General features: G+C 38.3%; 1 pseudogene across 1 annotated transcript; it reads right to left on the minus strand.

Moving 5' to 3' along the window:
- Positions 1–8,968: 8,968 nt before the first annotated feature.
- LOC105518165 lies at positions 8,969–22,376 on the minus strand (annotated as a pseudogene). Its single transcript, XR_001002783.1, has 2 exons — positions 22,344–22,376; positions 8,969–9,814 (listed from the first exon to the last, which is right to left on the minus strand). The product of XR_001002783.1 is annotated as a deoxynucleotidyltransferase terminal-interacting protein 2 pseudogene (transcript).
- Positions 22,377–23,665: the final 1,289 nt, after the last annotated feature.

The following is a 23,665-nucleotide window of genomic DNA, read 5'->3' on the forward strand; positions in this document are numbered from 1 at the left end:
CAAGGTTTTGTGAAGGTTTGTAGCATTTATACTTCTACAAGTATCAAAGCTTAAAATTACACTAAATTTTTAGAATACGTTGTAAAATGCCCTCCTCTTTTTAAAAGTAGTTACTTGCAGAGCTGTGCTCTATATGCTTTGATCACCGAAGTTTCTTTAATGTAAAGGAAGATTTTTGAAGAGCAGTGTTGATTAACATGTAATAAAAGGAATTGGACCCTAATGATAGAAGGTGATATGAACAGCTGTTTGATCATCCTGTGTGCTACCAAGCTGTAGTTGTCCCATTAAGTCCTGCTATTTAAGAAATAACTTACATAACCCTTAGGAACTCTTCCTTCAGGCTTTAAAAGGCAAGGAGCAAATAATTTTAGGAGACTGATAATGTCACCTAAATTTGAAATACTAAAAAGAGATTAGTGTTCTCAACTCTGTGAAATCTATTTCTCCTACTTTCTCAAATATAATCCTAGGAATCTTGCTCATAAACAAAGCATTTCTGGGCCAGGAATACTTCCTCTACTATAGCAATGCTTCACATCATATTGTGCTGCAGTTTCCATCATTTTTAAAGGACAGAGACATAAATGATAAATAGTGGTATAAAAATATTACAATCTACCACCTCAAAAAAAATTCATTGTTTATGGAGTTCAGAGCTTGGAGATTCAAGTATTGATTGCAGTTTTATTTTGAAAAGAATGCTATAATTTATGCAATTTTTATTTCTCATGTTTATATTAAAAGCTAATGAACTTTATTTTAATTAAAAAACACACACAAACACACACACAAACATATATATATATTCAGCCTTTGATATCTATGGGATCTGCATCCTCAGATTCAATCAACCTCAGATTAAAAATATTTAAAAAATAAATAAAAACAATACAACAATAAAAATAATATAAATTTTAAAACGATACAGTATACAACTATTTACATAGCATTTATCTTCTATGAGGTATTATAAATAACTCAGAGATAATTAAAGTACACAGGATGGTGCTAGTAGATTATATGCATATACTACACCATTTTGTATGAGGGATTTAAGAATCTAAGGATTTTGGTATCTGCAAGGGCCCGAAACCAGTTCCCAAGGATATTAAGGAACAATAACATAATATAATTTGTATTTACCCTTATGTGAGCAAAAGTGATGTGCACTTCCTCCAGCAGACCTTGCCCATAAAAATGTCCCTCTAGTGATTCTTCATATTATTTGTCCTTCCAACATCTTGATACAGAGGAGCTCAGAGGCCATATTTTACATGGCTTTTGTGGTTGATTGTTGCTAGTATATAGAATACTTACTATTTCAAATAGGTTATATGTGTACATGGACAAAATTTCAAACAATATTAAAGGACACTGTAGTCAGCACTATTCATGCCCATCCAGATCCTCTTTACCAGGCCAGTACACCCATTCCCAGGTGCTAAATGTTGTCCCCTGATGGTACAGGAGTTAAAAAGAAATTATTTAGGCACATAGTGAGGGTAAGGAAGTCCTTGGTAAGGTTTTTTTTAATGAAAAGCCGCCCCAAAGTCATTCTCTTTTTCAACAAAGAGCAGTCTATAAAATCAAGCAGCAGACATAGACAAGCAAGCTGGAAGCTTGCATGGGTGAATGCTGGCAGTTGTGCCAATAGGAAAAGGCTACCTGGGACTAGGCATGTTCAAAATAGTAGCTCCATGTTCCCTTCTCTTTGCCAGCCAGGAGTAAGGAGCAGTAAGGAGCAGACAACATAGTGCCCAGCCAAATGGAAGGACCATTTGCATAATAAGATTAGGGTGGAGTGGCCAGCCTTCCCCAAGCACTGTGTAAATGTCACACCTGGTCTAACCAATCTGTGGGCCCTACGTAAATCAGACACTACCTCCTCAAGCCTGTCTACAAAATCCGGTGCACTCTGCTGCGGGCCAGGGTTCCCATTGGGAGACCCCTCTCTCTCTTAAGAGAGAGAGCTGTTCTCCTTTCTCTTTCCTTTGCCAATTAAACCTCCACTCCTAAACTCACTCCTTGTATGTGTCTGTGTCCTTAATCTTCTTGGTGTGAGACAACAAACCTCCGGTATTTACTCCAGAGAATGACACTGCTTCACTAAGACATAAAGCTACACCCTCCTTTAGACATTTGCTCTGGCCAAATTTACCCCTCACCCCAAGAGGGCACTCACAGCCAGTAATTGATCCAATGTAGGGGTACAAAGGCCAACTCGCTTTTCTCAAATAGAAACCAACTCTTTGCGGCAATTTGTGCTCCTGCTTTTACAGTATGATCAGGTTGAAGTAACACTCTGAGACAATAGCCTTGCTTAGCAACTTCTACTTTATCCAGTTTTCCTTACTCCTTGTCTCCTGAAAGCATTTCTTCAATAAACCACATGCATGCTATTTCCTGTCTCAGGCAGTACTTCTACAGAATTTGACCTAAACCGTTACATTGTGAAATGGGATTGTCAGTAAGGGAAGTAACTCTTCCCAAGTTGCAATGTCTCCCTAAGAGACATTACAAAAAGAAAGGGAAAAGACTGACACATACATATATGCTATATGAAACTGCACATTTTAGTGTACTTCTAGACATAGTGTGCAGGTTTCCTCTTGCATGCCAACTGTTGACTATTATATGTTGTGCTGAGAAGGATTCTGAGACCCAGCCTGGGCTCAGTGTGCAAGAGTGCTGACTGACATGGGATACTTGCTTCAGGCAGGAGATAGAGGTGTGCAGGAGGAGGTGGGGTGAAGGATAATTTCATTGTAATTTTGCTGTTGAAAAAAACCCTTCTATTTTCTTAACATTTCAGGCATATTTTTGGTGCCAAACACAAGGTGGTAAATTCCTCAGTAACTCGATTTCAAAACAAGTGTGGATATGACATTTCAAAGGCACTGTACTGTAGTGGTGAAGAACAAAATTCCATCCCAGGCCACAGGCTCAAAGTTAAATGGCCTAGGATGGAATTCTGGCTCCTCCATTTACAAATTATATGACCTTGAACAAGTTACTTAATCTCAAATTCCAGGTCTATAAAACTACAATATCAGTATAAAGGTTCACTATAGAATTTTTATGAGAATGAAATAAGTTGATTCTTGTAAAGGTAGAACAGTGCCTGGTACATATTAATTATCTGATGACTGTAGGCTTTTATTATTTTCATTTAATGATTTCAAAATAGTAGTCTTGGCCAGTGAGTGATTATTCCTTATTTAAAAAGTTTATTTATCATCACATAACTGGTTATTCATGTTAATTTAAGAAAAAGTCCTTTGTACTGTAGAATTACAACTTTTAGGTGATGAAATACAACTACTTAAACTTTTAAGTGAATAGTTAATAAGGCTTGTGATTGACCTTATTATCTGTGATTCATCAGGTTAAGATTTGGGGTGCTTAATTCCTTCTGGCAATTATAAATGCTAATAACCTTAGGGAAGACAGTAAAAGAGGAAATCAAACTAAAAGAGATTTAAAATTAGAGGTTGAAACTCTTGGAAATATTGATTAGAAGAAATAACTTTTTAATGGAAGTTCTTTTCACCTTTGAAAGTCATTTCCAATGTTGATTTACTTATTTCACTATGTCTGACACAAGTTGAACAACATCTACTCATCAAAAAGTATTTAAATGGCTTCATATCTGGTATTCATATGATTGCTTTGTGAATAGCAAAAGCATGTAATTTAAGGATAGATATACTCTATTTATTTTGTGGACATGTTTGTACAGTGTGCAAGCCACTTGAAATAACGGTAACAAAGTTGGGTTAATGGAGTTTCTAAGTGAAAAATTAAATTGTATGGTTCTTAAGAGAAACCAGAAAGAATTTGAACTGCTGCTGTCTTAGACGTGCTAATGTGGCTGTTATCAGTCTGAGGTGGAAGAATGAGGTATTGCATGAATGGTTTACATTTAGCAGTGCTTTTTTTCAAGCTATGTTAAATATTCCATTATGGGCCGGGCGCAGTGGTTCACGCCTGTAATCCCAGCACTTTGGGAGGCCGAGGGGGCGGATCACGAGGTCAGGAGATCGAGACCATCCTGGCTAACACGGTGAAACCTCATCTCTACTAAAAATACAAAAAAAATTAGTCGGGCGTGGTGGCGGGCGCCTGTAGTCCCACCTACTTGGGAGGCTGAGGCAGGAGAATGTCGTGAACCTGGGAGGTGGAGCTTGCAGTGAGCTGAGATGGCACCACTGCACTCCAGCCTGGGCAACAGAGCGAGACCGCGTCTGGAAAAAAAAAAAAAATTCCATTGTGGTGAATATTTAACTGTAACAAAAAATAGGCTACATTTGCATTAGCCTACCCTAGATGATACCTAATTGGCACACAAATTCCATAGGAAGGCAATATTCCTACTCATTAACTTTCTTTTTTTCTTTGAGAAGGAGTCTCACTCTGTCGCCCAGACTGGAGTGCACTGAGGCAATCTAAGCTCACTGCAACCTCTGCCTCCCAGGCTCAAGCAATCCTCCCACCTCAGCCTCCCCAGTAGCTGGGACTACAGGTGTGCACCAACATGCCTGGCTAATTTTTATAGTTTTTTTCTTTTTTGGGGGTAGAGATGGGGTTTCACCATGTTGGCCGGACTGGTGTCAAACTCCTGACCTCAGGTGATCTGCCCACCTTGGCCACCCAATGTGCTGAGATTACAGACATGAGCCACCACGCCTGGCCTTCTACTCATTAACTTTCTACAAGAATCCTGTGGTGAAATAATTAAACAAATTTCAAGTGAGAGTTTATAGAACCATACACATAAAAGGTAACCATGTGAGATGATGAATATGTTTATTTGCTTGATTGTAGTATTCATTTCACTATGTATATGTGTCTCAAAATTACATGATACACCTTAAATATATACAATTTAAAAAAGGTAATATATAAATATCTTGTACTGGGGGTGGGTGTGGGTTCAGAAAACAGTCACAGAAAAATCTAGTTATATAACGTATTTTAAAAATATTTTGGGGGCAAGGTGTGGTGACTCACACCTGTAATACCAGCACTTTGGGATGCCAAGGTGGGGGATCACTTGAGCCCAGGAGTTTTGACACCAGCCTTGGCAACATAGCAAAACCCTATCTGTACACATAAAAAATACAAAAATTATCCAGGTATGGTAGCACCTACCTGTAGTCCCAACTACTTGGGAGGCTGAGGTAAGAGGATTGCTTGAGCCCAGGATGTAGAAGTTGTGGTGAGCTATGATCATGCCACTGCACTCCAGCCTGGGCAATAGAGTGAGATTCTGTTTCAATATGCATTTCTGCTAAAATCATTATTATTTTCACATGTACCATAATTGACTTTAAAAGGAATATAAGTACTTTCTACCTTATTGAAAGATAGTCTAAATAGTCTCATATATTTGGTTGTGTTAGTTATAACAATATCTGTAAAGTTGTAAGTAGCTAGTTAAATATCATAAAATTGATGAGTAAATTTAATTTCCCTTAATAAACATATAATAAATAAATTCATTTCTCTATACCAAACAAGGACACAAGCATTATAATAGAAAGGTTAAGCGCATTATGTAACAAATAACCCTTGATATTAAAGTAGACTCTCACATAGGGTTTGGCACAAAGTAAGCTCTTGGCAAATGTCAATCTCCTTCCCCTTCTCTTCTCTCCTCTATATTAATATATTGACTTTCTCTTATTAAATGTGGTATATTTTTGGTTTCTCTAAAGAAACAAAATTTCAGCAAGCATTGATCACACATACGATTACCACCCAGTCTCCCAACTCTCCCGGATGATGCAGGCTAAAGGGGACACAATTTAATGCCTAGGAAGGGTAGGAAAGTGAACTACGGTGTAATAGGTACAGGCAATTGTCTCAACCAAGCCTCAGACAAACTGCAGGCAGATCAGGGATTTAAACCTTTCTTCATAATGTAATCTTACTATTTCAAACTACAGATGCTCCTTGACTTATGATTCGATTACATCCCAATAAACTAATTGTAAATTGAAAACATCATAAGTTGAAAATATGTTTAATATACCTAACATACCAAACATTACAGCTTAACCTAGTCTACTTTAAACGTGCTCAGAAAACTGTCAGCACAGTATTCAATAAACTGCATGAAACTGTCAAAGTCAAATAAAATAGACTAATTTTAAAATGTTTTATTTGGGACACAAGAATTGCAATTCAGGCCATAAACACAGGCATGGTGGTTTTGGGTATGTCTGAAGAACGAAGGGAAGGTTGGAGGTTTTATAAAAGGAGAAATGTTATGTATTACTTTGAAAGACAATTCATAGGCACTAATAAAGTTTTGAGGAGCTGACAGGTTCTGATTGGTGAGTGATAGCAGTGGGTAAAAGGAGTCTAGAGTCAAGTAGGTTGTTTCCGTATCTGTTACATAAAACTGATTTCAGGTTGCAGCAGGCCGTTTCAGCAGCTGGGCGGTGCTCCAGCAGTCAGAACCTGCTCCAACAGTCCTCTCCATTTTCACAAATGGATGTGACAGTGACCTAGGAGGTGAGAGGTAAACCATCTAGGCTTTAGCATTTGCAAGTGTGAGGTTAGACACCACCCGTTCATGCAGATTCAGGAAAACATTAGCAGCTCAACCACCAGGTCTCTTGGGAAGTTGAGTTCAGACATAGACCCTTCCACCTGGGGGACAGGGAACCAACTGTTCATAGGAAGGCAACACAGAAAGTGTTCTCAGGTCATTTATTGGACAATCCTGCTTATTCTCCACAGTCCACTCCCTTCACTTACAGAAAGTTCTGCATGTTTTTTTTTCCCATCAGAGGAAATAACCTATTCATATCTGAAACAGGAAGAGAGAGATGCTCATTTGCCTTCCTACCTCCCACCCACTTCCTAGGTTGGATATGGTCATGTCAAATTAATTGGCATCTGTTCTCCTCCACAAGGATGAGCCACACTGTTGGTCAGCCGCACTCTGCCTAGTTGAAGCCATGACAGTGAATATGTCTAGATAAAAAAAAAAAAAAAAAAAGAGAATGCATTTAAAGGCAAGACCTTGAGGAGCACCTATGTTTAGAAGGTCATGGAACAAGAATAAGCTGATGAAAAAAAATAGAGAAAGAGTGGAAGGCATTAGAGTCAGCATGTAAAAAGCTGTAGGGTGGGTGGGGTGATCAACAGTGTCATATGCTGTAGAGAGGAGAAAACTATAAAGACCGAGAAAAGGCCAGATTGGATTTGCTGCTTTTAGGCCTCTAATAAATTTGGAAAGAGAAGTTTTAGTTAACTGGTGGGAATAAAGTCTCCTTGCAGAAAATCATGCAGTAAGCTACAGCAGTGTCAAGATTTTAAGAAATCTGAAGGTAAAGCAGTCATGTTGAGTGTATTTTATAAATTTGTTCGTATCTTTTCTTCACCCACCCCCACCAATCCCATCACAGGTATTCATCATCTTTCTTTTTTTTTGAGACGGAGTCTCACTGTGTCACCCAGGCTGGAATGCAATGGTGCAATCTTGGCTCACTGCAACCTCTGCCTCCTGGGTTCAAGCCATTCTCCTGCCTCAGCCTCCCAAGTAGCTAGGACTACAGGCACATGCAACCATGCCCGACTAATCTTTTATATTTTTAGTAGAGACAGGGTTTCACCATATTGGTCAGGCTGGTCTCCAACTCCTGACCTCAAGTGATCCAGCCACCTCGACCTCCCAAAGTGCTGGGATTACAGGCATGATGAGTACATGCCTGGCCAGTACTCATCATCTCTTACCTGGTTTATTAAAATAATCCCATTTCTAGTGTCACTCTCTGACTCCCACCCCATGTTAATAAGGGTGGCTATGTTGATAGAAAAAATAAACCTCCAAAATTCAGCATCTTAAAGAACAATAAATTAATTTCTCATCTCATTCCAGAGTAAGTTTCTACGTCAGCAGGTGGCTTTTCTCCATGTAGTGATTCACAGATGCAAACTCCTTTCATCCTTGGCCTTTGCCATTTGCAAGGACATTCATCTCATTTGCATGATTGAGGCAGGGTCACCATGGCCAGAATTCAGTTGGTGGAAAGGGAAAGCAGGAAAAGGGTCAGCCTGGTCTTAAGGTGCTGGTGTGGAAGTGGTGTACATCACTTCCATCACTTCCATCTCACATTCCGTTGGCTAGAACATGCTCACATGGCCACACCTAACTGAAGAGGATGCTGGGAAATGTCAGTTAGCTATATGCTCAGGAAGGAAAGGAGGCTGGATTTTGATAGACAGCTCTCAGTATCTGCCATACTCTCTGGGCCTTGTTCATCTTCCACGATGCTGACAGGCTAGCTACCTGATTCCCCAATCTGACCATGTCATTTCCCTGTTAAAAAAGAACAAAATTCAGTGGTTTCTATAACTGAATAACTAACACTTTTCTTGAGCATCTACTGTGTGCTGAACATGGTAGATACAACGGAAACAGAAAGAAAGATTCTGCATTTGTCCTCTTGAAGCTTACAAAGGAGCTAGAATTCTGGGAGTCATATGTAATTCCTCATTGTCTCTCACCCCTATACCTAAGCCATCATAAAGACCTGTGAATTTTCCTTTCATTCAAAGTACTACTCTGCACCCGGCATGGTGGCTCACGCCTGTAATCCCAGCAATTTGGGAGGCAGAGGCAGGTGGATCACCTGAGGTCAGGAGTTCGAGACCAGCCTGGCCAACATAGTGAAACCCCATCTCTACTAAAAATTAAAAACTAGCTGTGTGTGGTGGCACGCACCTGTAATCCCAGCTACTCAGGAGGCTGAGGTAGCAGAATCACTTGAACCCAGGAGGCAGAGGCTGCTGTGAGCCAAGATCATGCCACTGCTCTCCAGCCGGGAGACTGACACTTTACCTCAAAAAACAAAAACAAAAACAAAAACAAAAAGTACTTCTCTGTACCCCTTCTCCCTGTTTCCCCCAAGTGTGGCCACTCTAGATATTTCTTTTTTCCTTTTTTTTTTACTTTTCAAAACGTCTTTAATAAGTAAATAAAGGGGTGATGTAAAATGTTGCAGTTTGCTTGGTAAATCTTAATTGCGAAATTTCTTCTTCTTTTGGAACTTTTTTCCTGCTGCATTTGCTGCTTTTTCAGCCATGATCTCTGAGTAGTTCCTTCGGTTGTACCTTCTGAACTCAGAATCATCCAGCAGTTCTTCCGTAATAGTTCTTTTCCTTTTCTTCTTGGGAATTCGTGAATGGTAGAAATCAGCTGGATTGTCAACAAGGGTTCCACTTTGGAAGTACTTGGGGAAGCCATCTCTATCATTTTTCTTGTAAAATCTTTTCGGGTCCATGCTGGCTCTTATCTTCAGTGCTTTGAGATCATTTTTCAGTTCATTTGTCATTTCTGGAGCTTTCATACCAAACCAGCCATCCCCTGCTGTTTTTTGTCCTTCTTTTCTACGTTTTTTCTGAAGTTGATACTTTGATTCACTATATGGTGGAACACAGCAGTGTTTTTCAAAATCAGGTGTAATGACGGCTTTCTGCAGAAGCTCATTTTTCTTTTTCTCCTTGATCTGTGTTAGAGTTTTCTTGTTAGACTGTAGTTTATCTGCATTGAAGTGAACATACAAACCACCCAACTGCTTGATACTCAGACCAGGGTCTATGCTGCTGCTCGTCAACTTTAGAAGTTTAGCCTTTGTGCTATTTAGTAAGTTTTCTTCATCACTAAACTCATCCTCATTTTCGTCGTGGTCTGATGACTCTTCTTCACTTTTTCATCCTCTTCTTCTTTTTCTTCCTTAATGGCAACCTCACTTGCCTTGTCTTCTTCTTCCAAGTAAAACGTTTTACATTTAAAATCCTAAATGGCATAGTTTTTACATAACCAGATGTTTAGAAGACGTTATCAAATAACCCATGAATGTGCAGTGTGTGTGTGGGGAAATGGAGCATTTAATTTTAACTAGTTTGTTGGTATTATCTATTTTTATATTTATTCTCATTCGGTTCCTGCTTGAAGCTGTGTGTGAAACCTTTTCTGTAAATGCTATCTGATCCCTTTTCTTTCATGTAGTGGCTAACTTCATTATCTGTGCTTGGTGGTCCATGAGATTTCCCTCTTTATCCTCAAAACAAACTTCCTGTAGCTTCAGTCACTTGAATGGCTTTCTACTCCTAGTCACCTATCTATCCTTCAGTAAAACATTAATTTTATTTTTGAAAAGCATATTTTAACATCTAATGTGGGCATCGTATAGTATTACATATTTGGGGGTGCCCAAATATGTATGGAAAATGCTTCATGGAAAATGCTTTGGCAGTGGTTGGTGCCTAGTTTGGAAAAGAGCAAGATACCTGTATTATGTTCCTATTGCTGGTGTAACAAGATACCACAAACATAGTGGCTTAAAGCAATACTCATTTATTCTCTCACAGTTGTGTAGGCCACAAATCTGAAATTATGTTAAAAAGTTTGCTTGAGTAAATAATAATAATAAACTCCAATTAACATTATTTGTTCTAGTTATGAGATTGATTTGCAAACTCAGTCTGCAGTAAGGACAAGATAACATTGTAAGTGAAAAGACCCCAAACCCAGCAACATCACTTACTAGTTGTGTGGTCTTGGTTAAGATACTTAAACTCTCTTAGCCATGTATCATATATTGCTGTATAATAATAATGCCTAAATCATAGAATCATTATAAGAATATATGAAAGTGCATGTAGCAAAGTATATGTAAAAATTGTTGGCATAAACTAAATGATCAATAAACACCAAATAAGTAAATTTAACCATAAATGAGATGGGCCGGGCATGGTGGCTCATGCCTGTAATCTCAGCACTTTGGGAGGCCGAGGCGGGTGGATCACCTGAGGTCAGGAGTTTGAGACCAGCCTGGCCAACACGGCGAAACCCTGTCTCTATTATAAATACAAAAAATTAGCCAGGTGTGGTGATGCATGCCTGTAGTCCCAGCTACTTGGGAGGCTGAGGCAGGAGAATCTCTTGAACCCAGGAGGCAGGGGTAGCAGTGAGCCGAGATCACGCCATTGCACTCCAGCCCGGGTGACAGTGTGAGATTCCATCTCAAAAAAAAAAAAAAATTTAGTTTTGCGTATTCTTTAAATTCATATAAATGGAAACATACAGTATGTATTCTTTAGTATCTCACTTCTTTTGATCAAAATCATGTCTGTGATATTTTTCCACATTGTTGTGTGTTTCAGTTGTCCATTCTTTTACATTGCTGAGTAGTATTCCATTGTGTGAACATACCACAATTTGTTGATTAGTTTTCCTGTTGATGAACATTTGGGTTATTTCTGGTTATGAACAAAGATGTTATGAATACTTCTGAACAGAACTTGTAAATTTAATTTTTTATTTATCTTGGATAAATGCCTAGTAGTGGATTGCTGGATCTAGTTGATTAGAAATGGAAGAACAGCTGTACATACCATTTTATAGTCCTAACTATAAAATGTAAGCAAAATATAAGATTATCAGAGTTCCTGTTACTCTTCCTCCTTGCTACCATTTGGTGTCATATTACATGACAGAGGCTGTGCCTAATAATTCTCTCTCTTTTTCTCTCCCCTGTCATCCTCACCAGGACCCAATAAAATAGGCATTAGTATCACCCAAATTTTATAAATGAGAAAACGAAAGTACAGAAATATGAAATAATTTGCCCAAGATCACACAACTTTCAAACTGTGATTCAGGGAATTTTGTCTGGTAGCCTTCCACTAGTACTGCTTTTGTTACAGGAAAGGGGTACCAATCCAGACCCCACCAGAGGGTACTTGGATTTCACGCAAGAAAGAATTCAGGGTGAGTCCATACAGTAAAGTGAAAGCAAGTTTATTAAGAAAGTAAAGGAATAAAAGAATGGCTACTCCATAAACAGAGCAGCCCCGAGAGCTGCTGATTGCCCATTTTAACAGTTTTTTTTCTTGATGCTATGCTAAACTAGGGGTCGATTATTCATGCCTCCCCTTTTTAGACCATATAGGGTAACTTCCTGACATTGCCATGGCATTTGTAAACTGTGACGGTGCCGGTGGGAGTGTAGCAGTGAGGACGACCAGAGGTCACTCTCGTCACCATCTTGGTTTTGGTGGGTTTGGGATGACTTCTTTACTGCAACTGTTTTATCAGCAAGGTCTTTATGACCTGTATTTTGTGCTGACCTCCTATCTCCTCCTGTGACTTAGAATGCCTTAACCATCTGGGAATGGAGCCCAGTAGGTTTCAGCCTCATTTTACCCAGCTCCTAATTAAGGTGGAGTTGCTCTGGTTCAAACGCCTCTGAGACACTTTCATTCATTACATACTACCTCTTCAGGTAAAGCTTTTACTTATAGAGAGTATATATTTTAACTATATTATCTATCTATTTTACATAATCTAGTTACTTCACTCTACTGTATAAATGAAAATAATTGCCTTAAATAGATAATTTTAATAATCTGGCACTTGTGTCCTTTGCTCTTCCTAAATATCCTGGTTATTTTTCAGAGCTTTGGATGCTTAGGTGTATATTTCCATCCTGGGTCATGGATGATTCCAAAGGAGAAAGGATAACTGAAGAACAGCTGTTGCATAGAGTAGGGTAACAGTACTCTTAGGTCTTCTCTCAACTTCAAACATCTGGTTTACTGCTTGCCTTAGTCCATTTTCTGTTGCTTATAACAAAATACCTGAAAGTGCGTAATCTATAAGAAATGAAATGTATTTCTTACAGGTCTGGAGGCTGGGAAGTCCAAGCAGGAAGGGAAACATCTGGTGAAAGCCTTCTTACTGGTGGAGACTCTATGAAGAGTCCTGAGGCAAGGCGAGGTATTATATGGGGAGGGGGCTGAGTGTGTTAACATGCTAGCCTAGGTCTCTCTTCTTCTGCCTATAAAACCTATTAATCTACTAACCCATTAATCTGTAAACACCCGATGGGTTCATTTTGCCCACTACCCAGAAAGAGCTGATTTATCAAGCCAGGGGAATTGCAATAGAGAAAAAGTTTAATTGACACAGAGCTGGTTGAATGGGGACCAGAGTTTATCATCACTCCAATCAGTCTCCCCCAAAATTCAGAGGCTAGGGTTTTTCAAGGATAGTTTGGTGGGCCATTCCCTGTTTGAAATTTTTTTTTTAGCTTTAGATCACAACTGATATAAATGTGCATAAACTTGTGAGTGTGTGAATGTGTGTATAAGTATTTATGTTTATGTATATATATATGGCAAATACATACTAAATTATATAGTATAATATATATTTTACTATAAGTATATAGTAAAATATACTATATATTTTACTATAAGTACATAGTAAAATATATATTTACTATGTAGTATAAATATATTTATATATGAAATATATATGTACTATACATTTATACTATATATAGCACAATATATTTATATACCATATATTTAGTACATTGTGTATATTATATATACATAACATATATAGCATATGTTATATATTTTTAAGTTTAGTAAATATAGGCCGGGCACGGTGGCTCATGCCTGTAATCCCAGCACTTTGGGAAGCTGGGGTAGGCAGATCACCTGAGTTCGGGAGTTTGAGACCAGCTTGACTAACATGGAAAAACCCCGCCTCTACTAAAAATACAAAATTAGCCAGGTGTGGTGGCACATGCCTGTAATCCCAGCTACTCAGGAGGCTGAGGAAGGAGAATAGATTGAACCCAAGAGGCGGAGGTTGTGGTGAGCGAAGATCATGCCACTGCACCCCAGCCTGGGCAACAAGAGCAAAAAACTCCATCTCAAAAACAAAAACAAAAACAAAAAAAACCCACTTTAGTAAATATATATTTATATGTAGTACATAGTGTATATATACTATATATACTATATATTTGGTATATATAGTATATTTAGTGCATATATATACTAAATACATAGTAGATAAATACATGTATACTATATATAGTATATAAATATATAATACATAGTTATATATTTTTTAAGTTTAGTAAATATATACCATATAGTGTATATATAGTAAATATACATATAGTATATACATTATATTTACTAAACTTAAAAATATATTTTGCTAGAAGTTTTGTTTGTCCTTTCCTATATACAGTGATGACAAATGAGAGCATTTGGGCTTTCTGTTCTCTGAGGTCCACACTAAAAATAGAATCAAAATATAAAATTTAGGTTTGGTGATAGTAAAATAAAAAAGCTATTAAGGTTCATAAATTAGAAATATGATCTTTTTATAAAACCTTGGCAGTTCTGAGAAAATCTTCTATCTCACAATATAATCAATATTTTGTCTGAGTATTCAAAAGGAAATGTTTTTATTCCTAATTCTGGTTTTGTACAATTGTATAATTAATGGAGATGATCACATCGTGAGGTTGAATTTACGTGTGTAAGTGGTGGTGGTGATGGAGGGACCAATTACAAATTGTAAATAAGGGAAATAAGGTTCCTTTTTTTAAAAAAGTACAAAAACAACATATACTGGTTTCAAGTAGGGATATGACAGTTAAAAAGAAAGGATTGTAAAGCTGAAGACAGGATTTTAAGACTTTAGGATTTTAAGACTGAAGGTAAATTGAATTTATTCATTGATGTATTTGTTTGTTCATTATTTTTTAGAGACAAGTCTGACTCTTCCACTTAGGCTGGAGTGCAGTGGTGCAGTTATAGCTCACTGCAGCCTCAAACTCCTGGGCTCAAGTGATACTCCTGCCACCACCTCCCAAGGGGCTAGGACTACAGGCGTATACCACTATGCTCAGCTAATTTTTTTTTTCAAAGATGGGGTCTTGCTATGCTGCCCAAGCTGGTCTTGAACTCCTGGCAACCTCCACCTCCCAGATTCAAGTGATTATCCCGCCTTAGCCTCCCAAGTAGCTGGGACTACAGGTGCGCAACACCATGCCCAGCTAATTTTTTGTGTTTTTAGTAGAGACAGGGTTTCACCATGTTGGTCAGGCTGGTTTTGAACTCCTGCTCTCAGGTGATCCGCCTGCCTCGACCTCCCCAAGTGCTGGGATTACAAGCTTGAGCCACCGCGCCTGGCCCTCAGCTAATTTTTGAATTTTTTTTTTTTTTTTTTTGGTAGAGGTGAGATTTCACCATGTTGCCCAGGAAGGTCTCAGAATCCTGGGCCCAATGATCCACCCACCTCAGCCTCCCAAAGCGCTGAGATAACAGGCGTGAGATACGGTGCCTGGCTGAATTATTTAAATTCCCTCTAGATTCTGGATATTAGATCTTTGTCAAATGCATAGCTTGGTAATATTTTCTCCTATTCTATAGGTTGTCTGTTTACTCTGTTGATAGTTTCTTTTGTGGTGCTCTTTAATTAGGTCCACTTGTCAATTTTTATTTTTGTTATGCTGAATTATCTTAAAGATCTTTAGATATTATTATACACACATTGGGAAATGTCGGAGGAACAGATAACATCAGTTACCCTAATTTGGGTCCTAAAGCAATGTGGTAGATGGTGTGAAATTATGGGAGGGTGGAGGAGAAATATCCACATCATAAAACAATCTTTCCAAAATCTGGTCTATGAGCTAATTACATCAGAACCACCTGAAGTTCTTGTTAAAAATGAAGATTTAGGGGATTTAATTCAAACCTGCTGAACCAGAGTTTGCTTTTTTTTTTTTTTTTTTTTTTTCTGAAGATAAGGTCTTGCTCCATTGCCCAGGCTGGAGTTCAGTGGTGCTATCATGGCTCACTGCTGTCTTGACATTCTGGACTCAAGCAATCCTCCTGCCTCAGCCTCTCAAAGTGCTAAGATTATAAGTGTGAGCCACCATATCCATCCAAGTTTGCATTTTTAACATAACTCCAGATGATTATTATGTACACCAAAAGCTGAGAGTCATTAGCACTGAGAATACTGTATATATGCTTTCATTTATCTTGGGTAAATACCTAGAAGTATAATTGCTAGGTCACTTGGTAGCAATGCATTTAATTATAGGAAATTGTCTGCTTTTAAAAATAATCATAATGATATATATTTTTACTGCTACCACTGATGTATGAGGGTTCCAGGTTCTTCTCCTCCTTGTTAACAAATGTTAACATTTTACCACGCTTGCTTTTGTTATTATTTTTCTGTCTCTCTACATATTCCCCCATAAACTTACTTTTTGAGTAAGCTACACGCATGAAATTCCTTTACCTCTAAATACTTTGGTGTATATTTATTAAAAACAGACTTTTTATATAACCACAGTACAATTATTAAAATCAGAAAATTAACATTAAAATACTATCATCTAACCTATAGACTGTATTCAGAACTCACCAGTTTTACCCGTAAAGTTCTTTGTAGCAAAATAAAATCTGGAACGTGTTACATTCACTTACAATGGCTCTTTGGATTCTTAACAAAGTGATTTGCCTTAGTTTTCATTTTTTATTAGAGCAAATTATTTTTGTGGTGCTAATCTCCTTACCACCTCTTTTTAAGCATATTATCCCCACTTTAGTCTTAATTAATTGTTATTATTATTTTTTGAGACAGAGTTTTGCTCTTGTTGCCCAGGCTGGAGTACAATGGTGCGATCTTGGCTCACTGTAACCTCTGCCTCCCAGGTTCAAGCGATTCTCCTGCCTCAGCCTCCCGAGTAACTGGGATTACTGGCGCCCACCACCATGCCTGGCTAATTTTTGTATTTTTAATAGAGACGGGGTTTCACCATGTTGGCCAGGCTGGTCTCGAACTCCTGACCTCAGGTAATCAGCCTGCATCAGCCTCCCAAGGTGCTAGATTACAGGTGTGAGCCATGGCACCCAACCAATTAATTTTACAAGGTAATACATTCATATGGTTCAAACTTTTAAAGGTACAAAGTATTCACAAGGGAAAATCTCCTTTCTACCCCTTTCTCCCAGCCACCTAATCCCCCTTCCTGAAAGCAATGTTTCAAGGCTCATGTGTATCCATTCAGAGATATTTTATGCACATAGAAGCAAAAATGTAAAACATGACCTTCCATCCCCACCGCAAGACCAATGATTAAATTTCCTTATGGAAGGTAGTAAGATCCTCATAATAAGGTAAAGAGTCCCACAATGCTCTTGCCTTCTAGGCATATCTTAGTCCATTCCCACTGCTATAACAAAATACTTTAGACTAGATAATTTATAAACAACAGAAATTTATTACTCACAGTTCTGAAGGTTGCAAAGTCCAGGATCAAGATGCCAGTAGATTCAGTGTCTGATGAGAGCTCTATCTGCTTTATAGATGGTAACTTCTATGTGTCCTCACATGGTAGGAGGAGAAAATGGCTCCCTCTAACTTCTTTTATAAGAGCACTAGTCTTGTTGATGAGACTCCAACCATATGACTTAATCACCTCCCAAAGGCCCCATCTCTTAATACAATTGCCTAATAGATTAGGTTTCAATTACACGAATTTTGGGGGGACACAAACATTCAGACAATAGCAATGCGTTTTCTGAATCTATTGACACCCACACCAATTGTAAAAAAATCTAAGCAAATCTAATCTCTATCATTTGAGCTAATTTTATGACCCCCAAATCTACTTTCCAAATAGTTGGTTTCAGGATTGACTTCTACTTGTAGGCTAACTACTCTTCACTGTTGACTCCTATTCCACCACTCTAGGAATTGTTCTACTAAAAAATATCTGGTGATCCTCAGAGTAGGAATTTGTAACCAATTCCCTAATTGACTGTGTGTGTATGTGTGTGTGTGTGTGTGTGTGTGTGTGTATATATATATATATACTCACAAATCTGTTCACTATTTCTTGATAAACACCTGAAGGAGAGGAGTTAGTTGTCTTTTAAAGCAATTAGGTAACCTGGCAATGAGTAGAAAAGGGATTACCATAAACCAGTTTCCTGCTTCACATAAAATTGACCTTGTCCTGCACTTTGAGAGGTGGAGGTGGCCTCGCTTGAGGCCAGGAGGTTGAGGCTGCAGTAAGCCATGATCACGCCACTGTATTTCACTCTGGGTGACAGAGTGAGACCCTGTCTTCAAAAAGAAAAAAAAAAAAAACAACCAATGTAGTCAGGATTTGCCTTTTTACTTTTTATGTCTCTCAGTAGACAATTAGTGGTCGAGGGCTGTGTCATTAAGACCTAACACAGAAACTTGGCATTAAATTATTAAATGTTATTGAAAAGTAGGGGTTTAAAAAATGTACATTGAGGAAAGAATAAATAAGTTTATCCAGGTGACTCTAAACAAATCCAGAATGTCCCTGCATTGCTCTTCTTGGACTTAAGTTACTTAGAAGAAAAATTCTTGTCACTTCTCTTGAATTTATTCGTTTTTATTTTTTTGGATTTTTGTTGTTGTTGTTGTTGTTAAAACTTATGTATATATGCCAGAATTCTAAGCTACTCGTGAGGCTGAGGTAAGAGAATCACTTGAACCTGGAAGGCAGAGATTGCAGTGAGCCGAGAATCTGTCACTGCACTCCAGCCTGGGCGACAGAGCGAGACTCTGTCTCAAAGATGGACTAGAACTAAATAAAAATGGAAAGAAACCAGAATATTGGCCCCCAAACATGCCTCTTTGACACCAATATTTTTGAGCTAAATGCAATTAAGCAAACAGAGGAAGAGCTCTTTCTATCCTCCTGGCTTTTCCACCTAAAAAACAGGATATACATTCTCCTTCACTGGAAATAACTCTTACCAGCTTAGAGATAGCACCAGAGGAATCTTCAAACAAACTTAATTAACGACCCATTACCTACCATTAATTTCCCCATATATTTACCTTCCCATAGTTTCCTGCCTTTGGAAGCCTAAATCAATTTCCTTTGTCTTGCCTCTTCTCTTGAATTGTTTTCTCGTTGTTGTTGTTGTTGTTAAAACTTACATATATGCCAGAATTCTAAGCCACTGCTTTGAGTCACCTTCTGATGATATTTCCCCTGCATGATGTGCACTGCAGGAGTTAATAAACTTGCTTGTTTTCTCTTGATAATCTGTCCAATTACAAACTTAACGATGTTCAGGAGAAATTATATTTCCTCCTTGACATGACCATATCTAATCTCTGGATGAAGACCTTGCTTAAGGCTCTAGATGTGACACCTCTGGGGTCAGTGCCAATGATTTAGGGAAGATTTGCCCTATATCCTAAGTCTCATAGGCCTTGGCAGCAAAGACTTAGATGGATAGACGAGTATTTTCTCTGGACCAAGGGCATGATTGCTATATTTTCCAAATCCAAATTTAGGATTTATAACCTGAAAAGGAACTTCAGTTTATAAGTCATATTGTAAATAATTCTAAATAATTGTAATTCTTGTGCTATTGTAAATACCAATACCAACAAATTCCCTTGATATGGGAATTTGTTGGTATTAGTATTTACAATAGCACAAGAATTACATGTGGTTATTTGTTTATTCATTATAAGGCATAAAAAATATGGCCCAGGCAGATCACGTGAGGTCAGGAGTTCAAGACCAGCTTGGCCAACATGGTGAAACCCCGTCTCTACTAAAAATACAAAAAAATAAGCTGGGTATGATGGCAAGTGCCTGTAATCCTAGCTGCTCAGGAGGCTGAGGTGGGAGAATCGCTTGAACCTGGGAGGCAGAAGTTGCCATGAGCCAAGATCACATCACTATACTCCGTCTCAAAAAAAAAAAAAAGTATATCTATATCTATATGGCCCCGGAAATGTCCTTAGTCTCTTGTGAGTCTACTTGTATTAAAAAAATTATATTATGGAAAATTCCACACACAAAATAGAGGATGAACCCTCATAATCTTATCCTCCAGCTTTGGCAATTACTAGCTTGTGGACAAACGTGTTTTATCTCCATTCCACTGTTAAGGACTGAATGTTTGTGTCTCCCCCAGATTCATATGTGGAAGCTCTAACTCCCAATGTGACAGTATTAGGAGATGGGGCCTTTGGGAGGTGACTGGGTTTAGCTGAGGTCTTGATGGTGAGGCCTTCATGATGGGATCAATGTTCTTATAAGAAGAGGAGGAGACTAGAGTTTCCCTCTCTCTCTCTCTCTCTCTGTGTGTGTGTGTGTGTGTGTGTGTGTGTGTGCGCCATGTGAGGATACAGTAAGAAGGAGGCTGTCCGTAAACTGGAAGAAGACCCTCACAAGACACGAAATCTTCTGGCACCTTCAGCTTTCACTTCCCATCCTCCAGAGCTGTGAGAAACTAAATGTTTGTTTGAGTCACCCAGTCTATGGAACTTTGTCATAGCAGCCTGAAATGATTAAAAACCCCTCCTAGTTTCCTTCCCCTCAGGGATATTTGAAGCACATTTCAAACCATCACTTCATATTATTATTTTATCCACAAATATTTCAGTATGTATCTCTAACAGATAGGAGCTCTTTTTAAAAAATAATTACCTTTATCATTATCCATGATCTCTTAATATTATCAAACATCCAGTGTTCATATTTCCCAGGTTTACATACAGACAAAGACTCTCTCTTTGACTAAAACTTCAGTCAGCCTCCTGAGTCCTTTCTGGGCTTCCCAAGCCTAAACTTGGGCTTCCCTCTCTCTCCGTGTAGAAGCCGGTTGGAGCAAGAATCCTACAAAGTCAGTTCATCAAAAATTCCTCACCCTTGGTATGTGACCACTCTTGATATCACCGTGGACAACCTTCAGCAAAAATCCTGTACAGTCTGTTTAGCCAGAAACTTCTTATCCTTGCTGTTTCTTCTTAGTAATTTTCCATCCACTGACCCCACTCTGAACTTTGGTTATAAATCCCCACTTGTCCTTGCTGCAGTCAGAGTCAAGTGTAATCTCTCTCCTCCAATGCAAGACCTTGCCGCAGTGGACCCTATACCTATCGCCATGGTCACCCTTGAATAAAGTTTGCCTTATCATCTTTAATAAGTGTCATGGGCTGGACATGGTTAATCCCAGCACTTCGGGAGACCAAGGCCAGCGGATCACGAGGTCAGGAGATTGAGACCATCCTGGCTAACACGGTGAAATCCTGTCTCTACTAAAAATACAAAAAATTAGTTGGGGGTGATGGCACGTGCCTGTAGTCCCAGTTACTCTGGAGGCTGAGGCAGGAGAATCGCTTGAACCCAGGAGGTTGCAGTGAGCCGAGACTGTGCCACTGCACTCCAGCCTGGGCGACAGAGCAAGACTCTGTCTTTAAAAAAAAAAGTGTCATGAGTAATTTTTTCTGTATAAATACATATATTTATAATTTCTTTGTTTGAATCAGAATTCTTAGAAAGTCCATACATTATATTAATAATTCATTGATATATCAATCACTTAAGATTCTCTTCATCTGTTGCTTCCTACTCAATCTCTTTTTATTCCTTCGAAATGACTTTTTAACACAAATCAGGTTGTCTGGTTGAGTTTCCTACATCCAGATTTTACTGACTGCTTTGCCACAGTGTAGTTTAATATGCTCTCCTGCCCTTAATTTCCATAAATTGTAGTTAGATCTCAGCTTGATTAGGTTCAGTTTTGATTTTTATTTTTTGGTTGGGGGGGCAAGGCTTTTTAAAAAGTATATTGTGTATTTTAATAAGAAGGTTCATAATGTCTGCTTGACTTTTTGTGATTTAAGAAGCTATTGATGGTCATTGCCCAGACCCGTTTGGTTTACTAAGGGTTGCAAAGTGGTGATATTTTAATTCTATCATTCCCTCTTCATGTATTAGCTGGAATATTTCTACAAAAAGAAAATTGCCCTTATTAACTTTTTCCACTGAAGATTTCCCCATATCCTCAAATATTCTTTAAAAACACTGTTTTTAAAAGCTGTAGGCCAGGCACGGTGGCTCACACCTGTAATTGCATGCCTCTGGAAGGCCCAGGTGGGAGGATTGCTTGAGTCCAAAAGTTCAAGACCAGGCTGGGCAATAGAGTGAGACCTGTCTCTACAAAAAATAAAATATAAAATTAGTGGAGTACGGTGGCATATACCTGTAAAGTACCAACTATTTGGGAGGCTGAAGTAGGAGGATCACTTGAGCCTGAGAGGTCAAGGCTGCAGTGAGCCATGATCATACTACTTGTACTCCACCCTGGAGAACAGAGTGAGACGGTCTCAAAAAAAAAAGTTGTAGTGTTTTCTTTCTTAAGCATGTACCATATTTTATGCACCCATTCCCTAACTGCTGGAAAAGTATAATGTTTCTGATTTTTCACTCTGTAAACATTGATGGGATAAACATTCTTATGTATTTCTTACGCATAAATCTTTCTTAGATATCTGGTTATTCAATTAGAATAGAATCCTAGCAGTGGAAGTCCAACGGATAAACAGTTTTGTAGCTTCTTACTAAATATTAACATGTTTCTTCCTGAAAAGTGCCAGTTGACTCTCTCTACCAATGAGAGTTCCTGTTTCCCTAAATCCTTACCATTCTCACATATTTAATATGTTTATGCTCCATGTTTTATGTTAACTGTAAATGGTAACAAGTGAATTAGGAATGTATCTACTACACAGTGAGAAAATTTAAGGCTTGGTATTTTATGTTATAGAGTACAGAGAAATAACACAAAGCAATAGCTCACATGTGAGAAAATAAAAAATTAATCTGTAGAATTTCAAAACCATAAAGAACTATTGAGCTACTTGGTAGGTCTCATGTTTATTCATCTATTGTTTTCAGGAACTAATGGTAATTATAGAGTGTGTGTGTGAGTGTGACTTATTTTTCTAAAAATTTTGAAGTAATGTTTTTAGGATGTAAATTTCAGACTATAACTGTAATATGCTAATAGCAAAATACTGCTCTGAGGAACAGCATTTTAGAAATAATGCTTCAGGCTCGCAATTGTCACTTTGTAATTTAAAAGTTTTCTTTAGTTGACTATAATAAGGAAGGCTATTGTATTAGTTCATTTTCACACTGCTATAAAGATACCACTTGACACTCGGTAATTTATAAACAAAGGAGGTTCAACTGACTCACAGTTTCACGTGGCTGGGGAGGACTCAGGAAACTTACAATTGTGGTGGAAGGGGAAGCAGACACCTTCTTCACAAGGTGGCAGGAGAGAGTGTTAGTGTATGAAGGAGGAACTGTCAAACACTTATAAAATATCAGCTCTCATGAGAACTCACTCACTATCATGAAAACAGCAAGGGGGAAAACACCCCGCCGTGATCCAATCACTTCCCTCCCTCAACACATGGGGATTACAATTCAAGATGACATTTGGGTGGGGACACAGAGCTAAACCATATCAGTTATCCTATTTCTTTGCCGGAAAATTTAGGAGTTTTGAGATCTGGATCAGAATCTAACTTTATAGATTATTAAATATGTATGTCTCTGTGACTTACTTTCCTCAGGACTGAAATTCAACTGGGAGGCACTAGGACAGTATTTCGCTAGCTTAAAGCTGGTCTCAATGCTCATTGTTGCTGGGCCACACTAGCTGTTAAACCTTTTGAGTATCATCCTTCTGACACGAATATCAGTCTGGTAGTTTGCAGCTTACTTTTGTTGTGGGTTCAAGGATGCCTATCTAAATCCTAATAAAGTCTGTGTAAGATCTGGAAGGTAGCAATTTAACCTCTGATGATTACGTGACTTTTACAAAAAGAGCTGTAAAAGGGTGTGCTTCCTTACTTAAGTGGTCTGTTTGCTTTTTAGCTTTTCAGAAGAGAAAACTGGGAAGTTTACTACTTAAGATGAGTCTTCTACAGAACTTTTAATGGGACTTATGGGGG

Source organism: Colobus angolensis, unplaced genomic scaffold, assembly GCF_000951035.1.
Source record: "Colobus angolensis palliatus isolate OR3802 unplaced genomic scaffold, Cang.pa_1.0 Scaffold313, whole genome shotgun sequence".
In the NCBI taxonomy this organism is placed as follows: Eukaryota; Metazoa; Chordata; class Mammalia; order Primates; family Cercopithecidae; genus Colobus; species Colobus angolensis.